This window comes from Lactuca virosa, chromosome 6 (genome assembly GCF_052849685.1).
Source record: "Lactuca virosa cultivar CGN04683 chromosome 6, Lactuca_virosa_CGN04683_v6, whole genome shotgun sequence".
Lineage (NCBI taxonomy): Eukaryota > Viridiplantae > Streptophyta > Magnoliopsida > Asterales > Asteraceae > Lactuca > Lactuca virosa.
In genome coordinates, this window is record NC_136431.1 from 171,725,815 (window position 1) to 171,735,948 (window position 10,134).

At 37.3% G+C, this 10,134-nt stretch overlaps 1 pseudogene; it reads right to left on the reverse strand.

Annotated features, from left to right (window-relative positions):
* Nucleotides 1-717: 717 nt before the first annotated feature.
* Nucleotides 718-9,637, reverse strand: LOC145122074 (large ribosomal subunit protein uL10 pseudogene; annotated as a pseudogene).
* Between the last annotated feature and the right edge of the window lie 497 nt (nucleotides 9,638-10,134).

The following is a 10,134-nucleotide window of genomic DNA, read 5'->3' on the forward strand; positions in this document are numbered from 1 at the left end:
AAAAAAACAAAACTTTACTTGTTGTTTGATATACATGTGTATAAATTCAAGTTTGCAATCTTCACTACAAAAAAAAAGACTCATGTGCCGACAACTTCTATGTCGACGACATCAGTCGTCGCTATAGCTTAAGCTATCCCAACAACATGTTGCAGGTATAGGGTTGCCCAATTTTTTTTGACTAGTGTATCTATGCCGACAACTTGTTGACGACATAACTTAGGCGGGAACGAAAAGGGTTTGTGTTGTTTTCTGAAAACTTATGCCGACGACATGTCGTCACTATTGATAACAAAATATAATTTCTATTTATTTATAATTCATGTTGCAAAAAAAAGTAGACAAAATTGCAAAAATGATCCCTATTGTATGTATTTTTTCGGGTTTTGGTGCAAACCCCAACTTTTTTGAACTGGTGATTATTTTGAACTAGTTTCATTGCGTATTAGAGCATCTGAATATTGAAATGATTGGTATGCCCTTGTATTTATTTCCCATTTTCTAAAAAGATTTAATACTTATTAAATAGTTTATGTAATTAAAAATAAAAGGACCCATCTCTCTCTCTCTCTCTCTCTCTCTCTCTCTCTCTCTCTCTCTCTCTCTCTCTCTCTCTCTCTCTCTCTCTCTCTCTCTCTCTCTCTCTCTCTCTCGGAACCTGCAACTTAAATCTATGGAGCTTTCTAAGTCTTTATTGTGTATCTAATTTCCCATTTATCACTCTAAAACACAAAGAGCAAACTTTTCAATCAAGTATTCTTTGGTCAAATCAAGAACCCCAGGGCTAAATACAGATCAATTGTCATACACAATAAGAACAAGGGCAAATGTCATTTTAACACAACGAACCTGTCACGTTTGTTTTAAAAGGTCACTTAATTTTTTTTTTTTTTGCACATTAAGGGAACGAAGTCTGAATTTACCTTTTTAAATGGTCCTTATTTAACTTGATACCGGATAGTCCGGTCAAATGTGATGATGTATGTTTGATAAATGGGATTAATACTTAAGAGGTGGCAAAATTATTCTTTCAAGCATTTTGTCGAACACCTTCTATGCATTGCTTATCTCCTCTTTTTTTGTTTTTCCAACATGTTTAGTAAATTTCCAAAAATTAATGCATGTGCATCCATCCTCTCTTCATAATTCAGAAAATAAAGGAAAACGAGATTGAGAAGATTGGATGAGTGATGTTGATAGACTCAGTTTCCGATTTTCCAATGAAGCTTCATTGGAAAATGGGTCTCGAAGAAAATTCAGAACAAGTTCTATATGTTTTCAATTGTTACCAAATGTCTTCAACATGGTACAAGATATCAAATCCTTATCTGCTTGTATGGTTCTCTGTAAACGTTCGTTTCAGACTTCATTATGCTTTTTTGGAAGATTCATTATGAAACACAAAGTAAAGACGCATACAAACATTTACAAAATAAAGACAAAGTATGATTTCAAAATAAAGACGCATACAAACAAATCAAAAGCTTTTTTGGAAGATTCATTATGAATTCGATTCAATCGCTTTTACATCGTATGTTCTCAAGGAAATTTAAGGCATCTTCCTACTGTAATCCGATGATGAAGACACCACATGTAGATTGCCTAATGACTAGCAATCATAGCCACAATGGTGGCAACCACAAACGAGAAATCAATCTGTATTGACGGAACATAGAAATGCCCTATATCGGCAAACATCCGCTAAATCGACCAGGCCTTGACGGAATTCTTTTTGAAGAACAGGTAAATGTAAATGGCGTTAATCGCCTTCACTGATACATCACATTTGATTATGTAGTATAATCCAATCGATCCAAGATTAAAGAATCACAAACGAGATATGATATGTCACAACTAGCATTTTGGCTAGGAAATTCCGTCCTCATGAAAGCAATAACTATTGTGAGACTTGTGCTAACACATTTAAGTGTACAATATGAGTTCCTAATGAGTCATGTAGTGTTAGAATGCAAATCTCTCCAAGTATATCGAATATCTCCCAAATCTCTCCAAGAATATGAAATCTCTCCCAAATCTCTCCAAGAATATGAAATCTCTCCAAGTAAATCGAATCTCTCCCAAATCTCTCCAGGTATGTGAAATCTCTCCAAGAATATGAAATCTCTCCCAAATCTCTCCAAGAATATGAAATCTCTCCAAGTAAATCGAATCTCTCCCAAATCTCTCCAAGTATGTGAAATCTCTCCCAAATCTCTCCACGTATCTCAAATCTCTCTATGTACCTTCCTCAGTCGAAAACAGCTCAAAACTGAAGGAGAAAACCCAAAAGGACCCTCTTGGTCCGGAACCCTCTTGGTCCTGAACCTCTTGGCCGGAAGCCTCTTGGTCCGGAATGCCTTCTAAGGAACCAAGAGGAGTCGCATCTCCGGAACCCTTCTTGCTTCGGATCTCGCATGCCTCAGAAAGTTGACTCTGGAATAAGCCTCTCATCCGGACACTTCAGTTGCTTCGGAATCTCCTGGTCAGCCTCGCACCTTCGGTCCGGACTGATGGCTGCGCTCCGGACTTCGCATGAACCTTGGATCCGAGAAGAACACTTCGGACCTCGCCTATTGACTCCGGAACTTCGAGAATGACTCCGGAATTGTGGAATTGATTTCGGACCCTCGCAGGCTCCGGACTCCACTCCGGATTTTTGTCCATTTCAGACTTTTTCGTCATTTTAAGGCATTTTGACGTTGGAAATCATTCCAAACTCGTATTTTTCATATCCTAGACCCCTTAGACCCCCATTTTATGCCAAAATTTATTATTTTAAATATATTTATATAAAATAATACCCAAGGTTTTTATGAATGGATTCTAAGAGGATAAGGAGTTTGACTTGATGTAAATTCCACATTTCCCATGCAAATCCCAGTAATCTATGCATTAACCCTTAGTCATAGACATTACCCACCAGTACTCCAAGCAAATGTCAAATTACTCCTTATCTTCCCTTATTGAAAACGTGAACTACTCTCTCACTTCTCATATCCATATTCAGTAAACTCCTAAGAATACTCTCAACTCATTCAAGCTTCAAGCCTCATTCCTTCAAGGAAAAATTCCCAGATTTCTTTTGTAAGTGTTTCATCTTCTTTGACTAGTGATTCTCCCCATTATTCCTAAGATTTCAATATATTTACACATAAAATTATTCTTAGGATATTCTAAAGTTCAAAGAAACTTTTCAAGTGTTGGAACTTGGAAGCTCCTTAACACTTCTCCAAATCACCCACAAAACTAACTCAAGGTGAGCTTCATACCCCTACTTTTTCGAGATTTCTATTATTTTTGGGGGAGAATACAAGTCAAAGTCTTGTGTAAATCATGATCTATTTGCTTTTTGTGTATGCATGCCATCTTACATGTGCTTAAGTATGAAAACCCTTATAAATAGTCCAAAAACTCGAGATTTTGGTTAAGTCTCAAGAGTTTGGATTATATCTCACAAATCACGTTTGGAAACAAGAACTAGTATCTTACCAAGTATAAGTCATGAATTTTGATAGCAACAACTATAAGGATTTGCTTCAATATTTGCTTAAACAAGTTGTTGGACAAAATATTTTGAAAATGATTAAAGTATGGAAATAATAATATTTTGGATCATTTTTGGCCAAACACAAATAGAAGGGTTATCTTGGAATATTATGTCATACTCATGACTTTTTACCAGATTAACAAACTATTTGTGATTATTTATAATTATTTAATATAAATAATTTTATCAAGAAAAGTATACGAAAACAGAGTTTTCATCATAAAAATATTTACATGTCATAACCTGCAGTCATAAATTATAACTTGACACTTTTCTCTTGACTAACATGGGCCTGAGCCGACAATTCATAGAAAGGAAAGTCCATTTTGTCAATTCCGATAATGTTGGGTCATTTTGTTAAACGTTCAAAATGGCTTATTTTTCAATAAACGAAACGGAACGAACACGAGCACCCAGTTAACCAACACAATAAACGATATGGAACGAGAACGATATTTATATTCAGTGAGTACGAAATTCATTATTTATCTAACGAATAATGGATCTCAAGCGATTTCTCAAAAGGTTGTTAATATTCTAGTCAGACAAATCTCAAAAGTACCTAAATATTAAAATATTAGTGTACGTCCAAAGTCCTGTAAGGAGTTATAGCCAAAGTCTCCTGGAGGGAGAGCGAGAATTTGTGTATAGATATATACGGGGTTGACACCCCGCACCTTCGATGTTCGCTACAGCTAGACCGGCCAGTCTAGGGTGACAAATGTCTTTATAAAAACGAGGGCGCCTGGGAAACGCCAAAACATGCATTCCGTCAAGATTAGTATGGTTATAACGACTCACTAGAATATGTTATGTTATCTAGAAATTTATGCAAGGAAAAACCTCATAAATAAATTTTGGCACGTTGTGTTGACTGTCCTATACTTGATAAGTGATGGTCCGCATTTGTTGCGTTGACTGTCCTTTTTCATTGCGTAGAACGTCCACAATTCGCCATGTTGATTCTTTCATCTAACAAGTATAGAGTCTTAATACTGCTATTTTACAAATTAAAAAGCGTAGGACTTTATGGAAAATGTTTGTAAACGATTTTTTTTTTGAAAACGATAAACTAACACACACACATATGCAAGTTTACACAGTTGGAAACAGAACTTACGAATATTTTATAGCAGAAAATATAGGATTTTCTGGAGAAAACGATTTTATACGATTTCGATAACGATAAAGTAGAACGCACACTCGATTTTACTCAATAAAAAAAACAAGATTTACAACTATATTCTCTTTTGAAAATGGGGGATTTTCTGGAAACAGTTGACTATTACTACACAAAAGAACTATTCTCGAACACAGTTCGCCTTTACAAATTAAACTGCTTTTCATAATCACTTCTTATCAGGATGAACAAAAGTAGCGACGTGCACACACTCATATCCATGATTTTCAAAGCAAGGCTTCAAACGATTCCATAGAAAATACCGGATTTTCTGAAAGTACAATGAGAACGATTCTAAACAAGTGTAAAACGATTTTATACAAAAATGCTTATGAACTCACCAACTTTTTTGTGACATCCCCATTTTCACGGCCAGAAAAGACCGATTTTGTTTATGCTTGTTTGAAAATCAGAGTAACATTTTAAATAAAAGTGTTGCGGAATTTGTCCCAAAACAAAATATGATAAAGATTTATCAAAAGCATTTCCAAAGAAATGTATTTCATTAAAAGACTCGGGATGTCATGTTCGATACAGATCAAAAGCATAAACAGTACAACATAAGCCTTACTACATTATTTCGTATTTACAGGCCTATGATCCCTTATCTCTCATCCAAACATCTATGCTCATGCGCCACTACCTGTAATACAAGAAACTGAGGCTTGGGAGCCTGGTGAGCACATAGGGTTTTCAACCCACAATAAATAAGTTTATTAACTTTATCAAACCAAACAAACCCGATTACCCGTTCCCGTTATCCTCACTTTACGTCCCTAAAACATCTAACACAAGAGACCTAGTCTAAGGACTTTCATCGGGGTGACAACACGTGCTTCGGGGGTTCCTTAGCAATTCATGTCAAATAAGGCAATCATGTGGGGGATAGAGTACTGCTGGTAAACACACAGTTCAAATAAACACCTACAGGTTGCGAGCCTGCTAGCGTTCCATTGGACTGTCTAGAATAGTCCGTGGTCGTCATCTATACTCCGCTAGATGACTGGATCATCAATAACATCTATAACGAGGCCTCTCATTATTTTATTTTGTCACACAACAATTATTACATCTACCCATGTTTTACCCAACACATTTTGTAGATATAAAATACATATACAATTTAAATCATTTAAAACGTGTATAAAATCGTTCATCCAGCATAGATAACAAGTATACAGATAATATGCACACGTAGCACGTAATTTATATAAAATACTTCATATCTATGTGTAAGATGAAAGTAACTATGCACTCACCTGATTAGGTGGTGACTCGGTACTCGAACAACACTTCGTTATCTCAAAACAATTTTTCCTTGACCAAAACCTAGTATCAATACCACTAGAGTTTAGTTTTAACGTTAACCGCGACTAATTAATAGTCTAGCTATTATTATTATTATATAAGCGTTAAATAACACTCAATATAACTCATAATAATAGCCCAAATAATTATTTTAAGGACCTAATAACATTACTATAATTATTTAAAAGCTATATTAAAAATTGCGTAGGCGTAGCTCACTTACATCGGGTTTTCTTAAAAACTGGGCTTTGCTCGGAGCAGCGTTTCCGAACCGAAAGACCCTTTTTCTCAGGACTTCGGGAGCCTCGGGGCTTCCTTTGGGTGCTAGGGGGGTTTCCTAGGGTTTTAAGGGGTTAAAATGGGCAGTGAGAGAAAGTAGAGAGAGAAAGTAGAAGGATTTTGTGTGAAAATGGAGGCTGCCCTCGCAGGGTATTTATAGCCGCGAGGCCTCGGACGTACACTGGGCGTAGTCCTTGGCTACGCTGGGCGTAAGGCTCAGATAAGATCACCAGCTCGCTTCCAGCTGGCTTCGCACGCGCCTACTCTCGGAAGTGGATAAGGCCAAGTACGCCGGGCGTACCCAGCTTCGGACGCGGGGCGTAATTGCGAGGCTACGTGGCGTTTATCGGATGCGAGACTGTGGGGAGCAAGGGAAGGCTGGGATCATGTCACGTCATCTTATCTCGCAGATTCACATCCCGACTTCTAAAATTCTTAACTTTCGCATACGAGCTCCGTATTCGACGTTCTTTATATCCACGCGTAGGCGGGAACGCACTCTACAATTTTCGTTTAGACTCTGTCGGCTAATTTTGACTTTATTTTAAAAGTTATATTTTTAACAGGCCGGGACAGGATTGGTCCGTTAAAAATTCATAACTTCTTCATCCGACGTCTGTTTTCGTATTTCTTTTTATCGTTACGCTACTATTAATGAGATCTTCGATTCTCGTTTAGGTTGTGTCGGCTAAAAACCGCTCGATCTACTATTCGAACTTCAGGCTGTACACTGCTAAGCCGAAACTTCGAAAAATCATAACTTCCTCATACGAAGTCAGATTTGGGCGTTTTTTTTATGGACGCTCTCGGTTTAACGTATTCTACGACTTTCGTTTAGATTGCTAAGGCTAAAACTCGCTCTATCGTAAATTCACTATTTACGCTTCTCGGTATCGTGCCGGTTCCATTGCGAAACTTCGACGGGTCATAACTTCTTCGTTATAACTCGGATTTCAGCGTTCTTTATATCCCCGGAATCCTTGTTTCGACCACTACAACTTTATGTAAAGATATCGGGCTTATCTCACACTTTAATTTTGATGCTTATTTTTATTCTTTATTAATTATACATTTATAAATAAATAATAAGCATATAAATTCACATAATTCACATAATACTCAAATATTTCATCTTTATTACATCAAAAGAGTTATAATAGTTGACCTAGACTGTTACATCATCTAAAATGCTTAGCCCTGAAACACGGGCATTACATTTTTAGTTGACGTTTTTCAAAACGACTTGTATTCTCAGGGATCTAGTAAGCAGGTAACAAGGGACGCGGATGCAGGACTATTTAGCTGTAGTTTGAAATTTTTTGCTTATGTCTCTTTTGTGTAATTCGAAGGACAAATACATTATGTAAACAATGTATGTTTGTTATCTCAATGTATGATGTTTGGATTGCTCTGTTTCATTTATATCCAATTGTTATGATACTGCACAATGAAGTCACTTGCCTCCGGACGTTTTCGCCGTCTGGTCCGGGGGTGTGACATGATATGATGTGGGTTTTATTTTTATTTTTTAGTGAAATAAAGCTGGAAACCGGTAATTACAAGTTAAGGTACCTGTTTAGCAGGTAAATTCGGAGTTCGTTCCCTTAATGAGCAAAAAAAATAATTAAGTGACCTTTTAAAACAAACGTGACAAGTTCGTTGGGTTAATATGATATTTGCCCTAGGAACAATAAGACCATATGAGAATAGCATGATGCTAAGTTTGGATAGAAGTACAACTTAGAAAGATCCCACCTTATCACCCTTCTTGATGAACTCAACAGGGGTTATAATTTCCACAGTACCTTTGTTAATCTTGGTGGGAATGTTGAGAACCTGGAAGAAAGAGGTCTGAGATGGATCGAGACTAGTGTTGTCGGGTTGAACAACCGCATCCACCAGAGCCACAAGTCCAACACGCATAGGAGTTCCGACCTTGTACTTGGCAACTTCTTCACTGACTTCCTTCAAGTCTCACTTTGTGAAGATCAGGCCGACATTCCCAACAAATAGAGGGATTATATTCAAGTAAGTCTTGTTTCTAATTTTTTGGAATGCATTCTGATTGAGTGCAGTTTGACATAACCTCTAGCGACCCTCCTTTCGTATTTCTTCTTCTATGTCACAAACTTAGACGCCTATACAGTCGTGACTCCTAATTTCATTTGGGTTTTGGTTCGAATATGGGGAAGAACACATAATCATGATTAAGGGAAGAATAAGGGATATGGAAACCTGTTTTCTTGCGAGTTGGATTTATACTTCATATGTCCAGGTGACGATTTTAGTTCATGTCTTCTGACTACTAGCTATTGGGCCAGCACCACCGGTAATGGTAGTGGAGTGTTTTGTTCTCTGTTTCCTTCAATGATGGGTGGTTACGGAATGGTGTTTTGAGTATGGAGATTAGTAAATTTATATTTGTCGCCTCCAATGTGTATGAGGTGTTTATCCTTCAAGTGAAAGTTTCAGTGGGTGTGTTTGTGTGTTTGTCCTTCAGTTGCAGGTTTAGAAGAAGGAGCAGAAACAGAGAGGCTTAAGAGAGAAGGCCACATGCAGATCTAAAATGGAAATAGGGAAAAGAAATGAGATGGGGTAAGGTGTCAAGGCGAATAGAGAGAGATAGATAGAGAGGGGGGGGGGGCTCTTTTATTTTTAATTATAAAAATTATTTAATAAGTATTAAATCTTTTAAGAAAATGGAAAATAAATATCAAAAAGGGCATAATAGTCATTTCAATATTCGGAGGGACCAAATACATAATGAAACTAGCTCAAACAGACCACGAATCCAAAAAGTTGAGGTTTGGCCTAAACCCGGGAAAATGCATACCATATGGATCATTTTTGTAGTTTTGTCAAAAAACTATGCCATTTGTGGAAAGCTATCCTGATGACTTGTCGTTGGCATAGAAGGTTAGCGATCCTTCTGTACTCTATCATGACGGCATGTCATAATCACAAATGTTTTTTATTTTTTTATTTACCACATAGGGTTTAATCTCACGAAACAGCTCGATTGACCCTCATTTTGAGTGTGCACCACCAATTTCTCTCTCGATCTCTCTAATGGTGATTCTCTACCGATGACACCTCCGACCACTACCCTTCACCACCAACCTCAGGTAACTTCCATGTCACTCATTTTCTGATTTCATTACTTTCTTCTTGGATTTTGAGATTTTCATTTTTTTTCCTATTTTTTCTTTGTTTCCCGGTCAAGTAGTTACCGGAGGACTACCAACGACGACACCCAGTTCCAGTAACCATCCATTTCCAGCCACCAGAGTAGGAGTTGCCGATAAGGTTTTTTGATTTTTCATTTTTTTCTAATTCCATGCTTTTCTTAGTAACCACCAGCCATTACCGGAGGACCACCCTCTACATCCGACCACCTAAACCCGTGCACCACAGCAGGAAGAACATGTAAGCTTTCTAGCTTTTGTTATGGTTTTGTCTTTGTTAGGTTAATTGTAGATGTTGAGTGGTTTTTTTGGTATGATTTTATTCTTCTTTGGTGATGTGTGTTTATTGATATGTGTTTGATTATGTCTGTGACAACCCGGAACTTCTTCCTTGTACATCTAGTCGATTCAATCAATGTTAAACTTGTTCTATTAACTTCTAGCACGGTTTAAGGGTTAATATAAGTGTTCTAAGCTTGGGTACAGTCAAGGTTGAGGTTAGGAATGAGTCAACAAGTCGTATAGTGACAAAACCGGGCCATACACTCCTTTAGGATGAGTATACGGACGTACACATGGGTGTGTGGCCGTACACCCACCTCATGGCAGCACACCCACTCTTATATAAACGGTAG